The sequence below is a fragment of the Camellia sinensis genome, chromosome 1, assembly GCF_055761805.1.
Source record: "Camellia sinensis isolate YWXY chromosome 1, ASM5576180v1, whole genome shotgun sequence".
Classification (NCBI taxonomy): domain Eukaryota; kingdom Viridiplantae; phylum Streptophyta; class Magnoliopsida; order Ericales; family Theaceae; genus Camellia; species Camellia sinensis.
Window position 1 is genome coordinate 333,145 of NC_138961.1, and position 11,538 is coordinate 344,682.

Consider the following 11,538-nt stretch of genomic DNA (forward strand, 5'->3'; position numbering starts at 1 on the left):
TCCGTCCCATAGTGCTCTTTCCAATCCACTTTCACCGTTGGGATGGACTTGCTTCTCAACTGTTTCACTTGCCTGTCAACAATCCGTTCTGGCCATTCAACATATTCCATATTTTAATCAATAGCAACTCGGTGATAATCAATCATATGAAACGGGTCTCGAAGGTAACCCCTCAACATCGACACGTGAAACACATTATGGATTTGCTCGAATCTCGGTGGCAAGGCAACTCTATAAGCAACTGGACCAAGCCTTTCCAAAATCTGAAACGGCCTAATGTAGCGGGGCGACAACTTGCCCTTTTTCCCAAATCTGACTTGGCCTTTCATCGGAGAAACAAGGATGAACACATGGTCACCAACCTCATACTCAAGAGGTCTTCTCCGAACGTCTGCATAATTCTTTTGTCGGTCCTGAGCTGTTTTGAGCCTTTGACGAATAGTCTTGATTTTCTCAGATGTGTCTTGCACAATTTCTGGCCCAAGCAAAGCTCTATCCCCGACCTCTGTCCAACAGATAGGTGATCTATACCTCCTACCATACAAAGCCTCGTATGGTGCCATAGCGATGCTGGAGTGGAAGCTATTATTATAAGCAAATTCTGCAAGTGGCAAATAATCTTCCCAGCTTCCCTGAAAATCCAAAGCACATATGCGAAGCATATCTTCCAATGTCTGTATCGTTCGTTCTGACTGCCCATCTGTCTGTGGGTAGAATGCAGTACTGAACCTTAGTTCTATTCCCATAGCTTCCTGCAAACTCTTCCACAATCTAGATACAAATTTCGGATCTCTATCCGACACAATAGATACCGGAACTCCGTGTAAACGGACAATTTCATCAACATAAATAGTAGCCAGTCTATAAGCAGTAAATGTAGTTTTGACAGGTAGAAAATGTGTAGATTTAGTCAGTCTATCAACTATAACCCAAACAGAATCCATACCTCGAGAAGTCCGAGGTAGGCCAACGACGAAATCCATAGTCACATGTTCCCACTTCCATTCAGGAATAAGGAGAGGTTGAAGTAGACCGCATGGTTTCTGATGTTCAGCCTTAACTTGCTGACACTGAAGGCACTTGGACACATATTCTGCAATCTCTCTCTTCATTTTAGGCCACCAATAGGTTTGTTTCAAATCTCGATACATTTTATTGTTACCCGGATGCATAGCAAACACGGATCTGTGGGCTACATCTAAGATCCTCTTCTTTAGTTCCGGAATATCTGGGACACACATTCTATTCTGAAATCTCAACACTTGATTTTCGACGCTAAACTCTGCTTTCGGACTTGCCTCAAATTCCCTAATTACTTTCTTGAAAAACTCGTCCTCTTTCTGTTTCTATTTGATTTCATCAATGATCGCCGGCTCGACTGTAATAGCGGCTATCAATCCACCCTGTTCACACACTTCCACTTCAATTTTAGACTTCTCAAAGTCTTGTAAAATCTCCCTTTGTTTAGTAAGCAAACAAGCCATACCCCTTGTTGATTTTCTGCTCAAGGCATCAGCCACTGTATTAGCTTTCCCGGGATGATACTGAATCTCTAGATCGTAATCTTTTATCAGTTCCAGCCATCTTCTGTAACGCATATTCAGCTCTTTCTGCGTGAAGAAGTATATCAGGCTCTTATGATCCGTATAGACTTCACACCTTGCCCCATATAAATAGTGCCGCCAGATTTTCAAAGCAAAAACAACTGCGGCCAATTCTAGGTCATGTGTTAGATAATTCTTCTCATGTGGCCTCAACTGTCGGGAAGCGTAAGCAATAACCTTTCCGTTCTGCATTAACACACAACCCAAACCCTTATAAGATGCATCACTAAAGATTACGAAATTTTTCGTACCTGAAGGTAATGTCAAAATTGGTGTAGTAGTCAATCTTGTCTTCAATTCATGAAAGGCTGATTCCCTTTCTTCGTTCCACTCAAAAGGTTGCCCCCTGCGTGTCAGTTGGGTAAGAGGCACTGCTAATTTCGAAAAGTCCTTCACAAACCTCCTGTAGTACCCAGCCAAGCCCATGAAGCTACGAACTTCTGTAACATTAGTCGGTGTAGGCCAATTCACAATTGCCTCTATTTTCTGCGGGTCTACTGAAATTCCTTCCTTGTTGATCACATGCCCTAAGAAAACAACCTCATCCAACCAAAACTCACATTTCTTTAGTTTAGCAAACAATTTCCTTTCCCGAAGTATTTGTAAAACAGTCCTCAAGTGATGCTCATGCTCAAGTCTATCTTTAAAGTATATCAAAATATCATCCATGAAGACTACAACAAACTCATCAAGATAGGTTTTAAAAATTCTATTCATTAAGTCCATAAATGCTGCTGGAGCATTAGTCACTCCAAACGGCATAACAAGAAACTCAAAATGACCATACCTCGTTCTGAATACGGTTTTCTCAACATCCTCTGCCTTAACTTTCAGCTGATGATACTCGGATCTCAAATCAATCTTAGAAAACACCTGTGATCCCTGCAACTGGTCAAATAAGTCATCAATACGGGGTAAGGGATATTTGTTCTTTATCGTTACCTTGTTCAATTCCCGGTAATCAATGCACAGGCGCAAGGTACCATCCTTCTTCTTTACAAATAACACTGGTGCACCCCAAGGCGAAGTGCTAGGCCGGATAAACCCTTTATCAAGAAGGTCTTGCAACTGTTCCTTTAATTCTTTCATTTCAGCAGTAGCCATTCTGTAGGGAGTTTTAGAAATAGGCTGGGTGCCTGGCACCGTTTCAATGGTAAACTCGATCTCCTTGTCTACCAATTCCCCTGGTAATTCAGTCAGAAACACATCCGGAAATTCTCTAACAATAGGAATATTATTCAATTCAACATTCTCAGATTGTTCAGACAACACATAGCACAAATAACCCTGGCACCCTTTCCTGATCAGTTTACATGCTTTCATTGCAGATATCAAATAAGGCGGAGGCACTACCCCATTACCCACAAACACAATCTCTTTCTATTTTGGTAGGTTAAATACAACCCTTTTCGTCACACAGTCTATGGTGGCACAATACTTGGTCAACCAATCCATGCCCAAAATTACATCGAAATGTCTAAAGTTCAAGGGCAACAAATCTACATATAAGGTAGCATCCTTGATATGCATGTCACAAAACCGATATATATAATCACATAACACAGATTCCCCTGATGGAGCAGACACACATAACAAATATAGCAATAACTCTAGGGGTCTATTCAGTCTAGATGCAAATGTATGTGTCACAAATGAGTGCGTTGATCCAGAATCAATTAATACAAAGGCATCCTGATTACATATTGAAATGGTACCTGAGACAACGGCATTGGCGTTCCGTGTATCGCCCGGAACAAGTGCAAAAACCCTTCCCTGTCTCACTGTATCCCCAGTAATAGCAGATTTCAAGGTGTTCCCCGGCTTCGAGATCGATGCAGTGGAACTAGCTGCTAGTTTTCCACTATTCTGATTACATTCTAGGGCTATGTGCCCTTGCTTCCCACATTTGAAACAGGCTCCCGATGCACGGTAACAGACTCCACGGTGCCTTTTGCTACAAATGTTGCACATGGGAGCTGTGTCTCGGGAAGAACTCGAAGTATTTGAGGAGCCCGTGTTTTGCTTTTTCAGAAATTTCTTCTTCGAAAAGAAGCCTTGCCTTTTATTGCCCTTCCATTCTGTTGTTGGCTTAGCTTGTCTAGCTATTTTAGCCTCTGATATGATGGTCCTGTCTAGCACTCCAATGTAGGTCTCCAGCTTTAGGACATTCACCCTCTCTAGGATGTCACTGCGGAGTCCACCTTCAAAATGTCTTGCCTTCTTATAGTCTGTGTCAATTACATGTGGGGCAAACCTGGCCAATTCAGTGAATTTGGCCTTATACTCAGCTACAGTCACGTTATCTTGCTTGAGTTCCATGAATTCCGCTACTTTCCTGTCCCGGACGCATTGTGGAAAGTACTTGTCATAAAATATTTCTAGAAACTTTACCCAGTCGACATCCTTATGATTTTCTCGCATCAACATCCACCATCTTCTTGCTTCGTCTTCTAGCATAAAAGTGGCTAGAAGCACTTTCTGAGTCTCTAAACAGGGGAACACTTCAAATAATTTCTCAATGCCAAGGACCCATGCTTCGGCTTTCAACGGATCTAATCCCCCGTGGAACCGTGGTGGTTTCATTTTCTTGAATTCCTTGGTGAGAGCTATTATCTGGTCATCGTTTTGATTATTTGGCACGGGTGGTGCCGGAGGTGGAGGTGGCGGGTGTGGTTGCTGCCACTGTTGTTGCTGCTCCTGTTGCTGCCTCAAAGCCTCTGCCATTTCCTGAATCAGTCTTTCCATTCTATCCAGTCTGGTAGTAGAAGATTCCTCTATCTCATCACCTCTGGTCCTCACCATCTGATTAAACTTGCATTATATTTCACATAAAAGGTACACAAGTATGCATACACTAAGAAGCACATATTTCCAGGTGATTTGCAATGCAAGTAGTTCACAACTTACGACATCCAATTGTTCATATCAAAACATTTAGGCATATAATCAATGCTTCCAAATTCATATTTATCACATGAATGCATCCTAGATCTTATCTAGACGTTTATTGCTCTTTTGGACAAGTGTGTGAGTTATTAACTCGTGCTCTGATACCACTCTGTCACGACCCCAACCTGCCCCTATGGGTTAAGGACGTAACCGGCCAGTAATCCTGAGATTACCTACGGCCTCAAACCAAAATAGACATAACCCAACAGAGTAAAGGGGCCAAACGGAAGCAATAATCAAAAACTTTGTCCATAGAGCCGTGCTTATATGCACTTCAAAACAAACCATACTCATATACGTTAATAACCCACGTTAAAAGTACAGTACCATAAAATTCTTTACAGACAGGATCATCCAACTAAGTCAACCCATGACAGGCTATTTACAAATATACATAAAGTCCTTGCCAGCAAAACAAAATATAGTTACATAACAAAATGGCAAGGATAGGTCTCATGCGTGGGACACAAGGCTGACTTTCTCAAAACTCATGTTGGTCCTGGCAGACTTCACTGGGGCTGGGTTTGGACTTCCCTCGGCTCACCTACAAACACATGAATGAGCGTGAGCGATAGCCCAGTAAATAATATCAAATACAGAAGTCATATAAACAATATATAGAACAACATACTCCAAACGGCCTTGGGCCCAATTCATATTCCTACTTAACATATGTACATTCATGCAAGGTTTAGATCAAGTGACTGTAGTTCCAAACATACTGGCCTTTGGCCCATTCATTTATGTCAAAACGGCCTTCGGCCTATCCATTTATGTCATAACAGCCTTTGGCCCATATATTCGTGGCAAAACGGCCTTCGGCCCACTCATTCGTGTCAAAACGGCCTTCGGCCCACTCATCCATGTCAAAACGACCTTCGGTCCATCCATATATGTCAAAACGGCCTTCGGTCCGTTCATGTTCATCAAAACGACCTTCGGTCCAGTCATTTCTATCAAAACGACCTTCGGTCCATTCATTTCTATCAAAATGACCTCCGGTCCATTCATTACTATCAAAACGACCTTTGGTCCATTCATCTCTATCAAAACGACCTCTGGTCCATTCATTTCTATCAAAACGACCTTAGGTCCAATTATTTTCATGTTAGACTTTTGTCCACAATCCCAATCAGCAATCATAAAGCTTATAAGGGAATAAACAATTGGACATTCACAATTATTCGAATATCGATATTACTCACAGTGATCGGCTTGTGGATTCGCCCTGGGGCTTGACCCTACACAATCCATGAACACAAAAGGGTCATTATCAATTCAACCCGTTCTTTACTTCACATATTCCTCTTTAGGCTTTATTCTCATCTCATTAACTCATTTACAATGCTTAACACATGCCTAAGAGTGCTTACAAGTGAAAGAGAACGAAAAACAAAACACAGAACGAGCATATAAAATTTCAGAGAATAGGATCCCCGCTCGAGCGGACCGTTAAGGCCTGCAAAAGTACTGGTTGCATGAAAAATACGCTCGGGCGTGGAATAGAGCGCTCGAGCGGAAGGCCCGTCTGCAAAACTCCCCGCTCGAGCATGAGATATCCCGCTCGAGCGGGCATCCAACTCTGCCAAAAGTGCTGGGAGCACGATTTCTCCGCTCGAGCGGAAGTTAAAATTCTGGAAATTTCAGATTGAGTTCTTGAGCTTCACCTCGACTTTGAACCCACAATTTATGCATGTTATGGCTCAAAATTCATATTTACTCATGCTAACATGCTACCAATACAAAATTACAACATTAGGAAGCTCAATTTCTTATGTCATTTACATGCATGCCTCAAATTAATCCAAATTCATCACCAACATATCAAGTTTTTAACATGCAAAGCTTACTCTTTCATGATCTACTCTTGCATGTAAGAAATACACATTATTCACAACCTATTTGGTAAAGAAGTGGTCATACCCATGGATTTCATTCAAACTTCAATATAGATTACACAAAGTAAGCTCAAACGTGGAAATCTATAACAATTCTTTACATGCATGCTTCTATTAGCTTGAAATTCAACATATACAACTCAATCCCTTCACATTCAAACTAACTCATGCTCTTGGCCATCTATTAAACTTGAATTCACAAGATGATGACTAAAAATGCATGAATTACTCACCAAGGAGTTTAATCTTCACAATCTATGGCAATTCTTAAGCTTAACCTCCAAAATTTCCAAGCTTTAAGCCAACCCTCAATCTCATATTCTCTCTTCTTCCAACCGACCCTCTCTTCTCTTCTTTGAGTTTATTATCAGTCAAAATGAGGCTAGGGAGAGAGAGATTGAGTGTTTAAAGCTTGACAACAAAGCCCACTAAGGCCAAGATTATAATAATAAAGTAGTTGGGCTCTAATTCATCAATTTAATCGGTTTAATCTAACCCGAATCAATTTTCAATTAAATTTCACCGTAGGCTCTAAAAATTATGCCAATCACAATGGCGTAATCAATTTCGGGTTCTGTGGCCGATAGGGCCCTCAATTTAATTCCCAAAGCAGTTTACTCAAACAGATATTCCTACAGTGAACAGATAGAATTGCAAAATCACATATACACATAATAGCACATAAAATCATGCTGAACACATAATCATATTCAAATTAAGGACCAATTTAGCATATTACGGAACAGGGGTATCACACCTAGGGTAGTAATTGTGGGGGACGGTTGATGAAGGGGATGGTATTGAAGAAGGGTTATCATGATGGAAGGATAAGAAAGGTGGTGGTAGAAAGGAGAGAGGTAAGAGAAATAGTGGTACCCATCATAGTAGAACGTAAGAGAGGTGACAATGGACGGAGTTAGGACAGTATGAATAGTGATGGATGGGGATGGAGTTGGCTGCTACAGAGGGAGATGACAAAATCTTCTAGTATAAACATTAAGATCCCCTTCACATGGATGACAAAATATCTAACATGTTACGTGTAGGTCTTATTAAGTAGACTTATTGTTCAATAACTCCCATGATAATTAATAGCATTTTTCATCATACACGATTAAAAAAAGTTACTAATTGTTAATTTTCAGCAAAGTTTGAAGATTTTGTCACAAAAAATATCACTAATTATAAGTTTTAGCTACAGTTTGAAAAAATCGTCACAAAAAAGTAGATAATATTCAATTTTCAGCAACAGCTTGAAAAATTCGTCACAGAAAAACGTCACTAATTGAAAATTGTACTGACAATTTATAAAATTGTGATAACAAAAAGTCACTAATTGTCAATTTTCAGCAACATATGTAAAAAAATCGTCACAAATTTTTTTTTCTAATGATGATTCTGTTAGGACTTATTTTCATTAGGATTTGATGAAAATTAAGTCCAACTATTAAGACTTATTGGTAGCTTACCTTCAAATCATTATCTCCATTTTGTGGGCGAATAGCAAGGTGATGCATATCTACGGTAACCCAAATTTTTTATGAAATTGCACTGATCTCTTATGAGATTTTTTAAAAAAAATTACAATAAATTTTATAATTTTAACATAATTATATCAGTCTCTTTTACACTAAGGTTAAATAGATTGAGACTAATACAAATGATGTAAAGACAAAATTAAATAAAGTAATATATATATATATATATATATTCATTTCAGTATAAAAGGATATGATAATATTACAATTTTGGATTTTATTTGGCCAAAGGTCTTGGCACTTAATTAATTTGTCCATAAGGACAAGTTTATGTTAAATGACCAAAATGCACTCGCTATATATACGATATAAAGTATGCAAAAATCAAAACCAGTCTTCCCTTCTTCTTCTCGCTTTTCCTCTCTCTTTAGATTTTGCCTCAAATTGCCGCAACTTTGTCTCCGACGATTCCACTCAGGTCGTCGTTGCCCTGCGACCTCCTTTCTCTCATCCTCTTCTCTTTTCCCCTCTCTCTTCCTCTTCTTCTTCTCTTTCTTTCCTCTATCTTCTCACCACCGCCATCGACAACTCAGCCACCTTTAGCAGCAATCTACATCGGCGGCGATCAACATAATGGAGAAGCGCAATGACTCTGCTGAAAGACTCGCAGGAGAGAAACAAGAGAAATGTCGACAGCGGGCGAGGACACGATGGCGAAGGCAAGGGTTAGGGTTAGGGTTTCGCGCACACACTCTCTATTTTTCTCTCTCTCTCTCTCTCTCTCTCAAATTTGATATATAATTAGATTTTTGAACCTCTAATCTGATATATAATCCACTATTTCGTACTCTCAAATATTTCTCTTGTTGTCCGAAACTTTCCACAACCTTCGACGTTTCATTGTTCTCCACTCGTCGGTGAAGGTTGGAACGTGTTGTTGTAGTGGTTTAGGTAGTAATGGAGTAGCTGTGAGTCTCAAGTTTGTTTTATCTTTTTTTTTTTTTTTTTTTATAACAGATCTGGCTTAGAAAATGCCACAAATATTTTCAACAGATAGTGTTTTCAACAAATCTTTTCAACATATTACTCTTTTTTTTCTTTTTTTTTTCTTTTTTGCTAAATCCAAATCTTGATTTGATCTGCTCCTCAACATATTATTATTATCATTATTATTTTTTCTAATTGTTGATGATGATGATGACGACGACGACGACGACGACGATGATCACAATGAAATAGATTGTAAAAGATTAATTTTATTTTATTTTTACAGATAAGTAGATTTGTTCAAACAATTTTTTTGACAAGTAGTTGATTTTTGTTATTAATTTGACGGTGATGGTGGTGTTATTATTGTTATTGATGATGATGATGATAAAACAAATATAGACAAATTTTGAACAGATTAGTAAGATATGGTTCAAATTTTAAATAGCTTTAATAGTTTGTGATTTTTTGTCTAATATTTGAATGTTGGTAGTGGATAATTCTAACAGATATAAGAATTAATTTGTGAATTTCAAACATATAGGAAAATGGGTTTCCAAATTTGAGTAATAGATAAGAAATTGGTAATTTAATAGATAAGAAAAATTAAATAGAATTTAGGGGGAAAAATAGGTAGATAGATAGAATTTACAAAAAAAAAAAAAAATTGAACAAATCAATAGAATTTAGAGGAAAAAATTGAATAGATGGGGGAAAAAATTAAACAGATAGTTGAAAAATTTAAACAAATATATATAAATTTGAACAGATAAAAAAAAAATATGAATAGATAAATATAAATTTGAACATATAGTAAACAAAAAGTCAAACAGATAGAAAAACGTCAAGCGGTAAAATTGGAAATAAAATATCATTCAAGACTTTTCACCAAATTATTTCATAAAGTATGGACCTCTTACCAACAAAAAAATATCCACTGGACCTAATGCATTATACTTTTCTTAAATTGGGTTTATCACAAATTTTCTCTTTTTTAATCTATATAATTAATAAAAATAAATGAGTTAATATGTGTTCTAAGGTTAAAAATATCATTAAAAAAAGAAAAATAGGAATCCTTTAATGACGGAATGAAAATCAGGAATTGAATTCATTATAGGACTATTCTATCTTTTTTAGAAGACGACATGTTGTTTCTTGAACTCGAACCGAGATGCTCTAGCATTACTTCCTAAGAGTAGCGTGTCTACTAATTTCACCCTCTTATGTTAATCCCATGAGCCTCTTATCCATTCTTTTTCAATCACCCGGGGGGGGGGGACCAAGTCAAAATAGAAAAACTCACGTTGGGTTTAAGGATAATCAGGCTCAAACTAATGGCTTTCACTTCGTTAATGTAACACTCTACCGCTGAGTTATACCCCATTAATATAATTATATCAAATTTATTATATTTTTTTAAAATACTATTAAGAGATGTGTTGTATGAGGGACATTTGGAAGGCCGTGTACCACTCAGAACTTGAACCAAATATATGTTCCAGCCAATGTAAGGACGAAAGACTTTGGTTTGTGGCAATTGAAGGTATGTGTGTGTGTGTGTTTTTTTCTTTTTTTACTCGTACATATTACACATTGCCGATGACAATATTGGTGAAAATACCAATGGAAAAAATGTATATGTTGTTGTAATTGTCATAAGGTGAGGAAATATTTAAACCTAATAATTTGTTGTTAGGCAGTAGTATGGTTTTGTGTAAAATAAAATATATTATAAGAATTATAAGGAGCATTGTATTCTTTTGAGAGTAAGTTATGATTGATTGTGAAATCATTTTGGATAACATTAATTGATAAAGAATTAATGTCAAAATCGATGTTTTGAGGAAGGCGACTAAAATTAGCATAATTTGTATATGGAATTTGATTAGGCTATCTGCGAGTAGAATGTAAAGGTATGTCGATTGAGTGTCGATGAGGGCATTGAGGAGTTTAAGCAAGAGTATGATACCTTGTAGAAGGTGGTTGTGAAGATGTTTGTGATTGGATACGCACGGACCTAGATCGTTGGAAACATAGGACAACTGATCTATTTGGAATTTGAAGGATAGTATTTGGATTTGTTTGGGGTTGAGAAGTAATGGTCGAAACAACATTAGGAATCACCCATGTATCCTCTTCATCTTCGACATCAGCTTGTAAAACTTTTTTCCAAGTTATAACTTGAGGAACCATCACTTCAGCATTCTCTTGATAAACATGAAATAAAATGGTGGATTGCTTGGGGTTTGGAGCAATATATTTGAAGGCAGGACAAGAAGTGGTCATAGCTTTGACATAAACACGATAACAAACCATAATATTAAAAGATGGAGAGTCTATATTATAACGCTTTGTTTGGATGTTAAGTGTAAGAGTTTTGAGAATATTAGGATCTATTAAGGATACCTCAAAATTAGGAAAACATTCAAAGTAAATTGGTCAATGAGCAAGACTGGATCTGATAACACCTAATAATGAATCATCATAATCATAATGTCGCATATCTCTAAGAGTGCAAGATTTGTTAAGATGTAGGCATGTCATGGGTTTGACACCAACTTGGATCAGACCTAAATGTAAAAAATTGATTTTTTTTTTGAAATTTAAGAATGGTGTCAC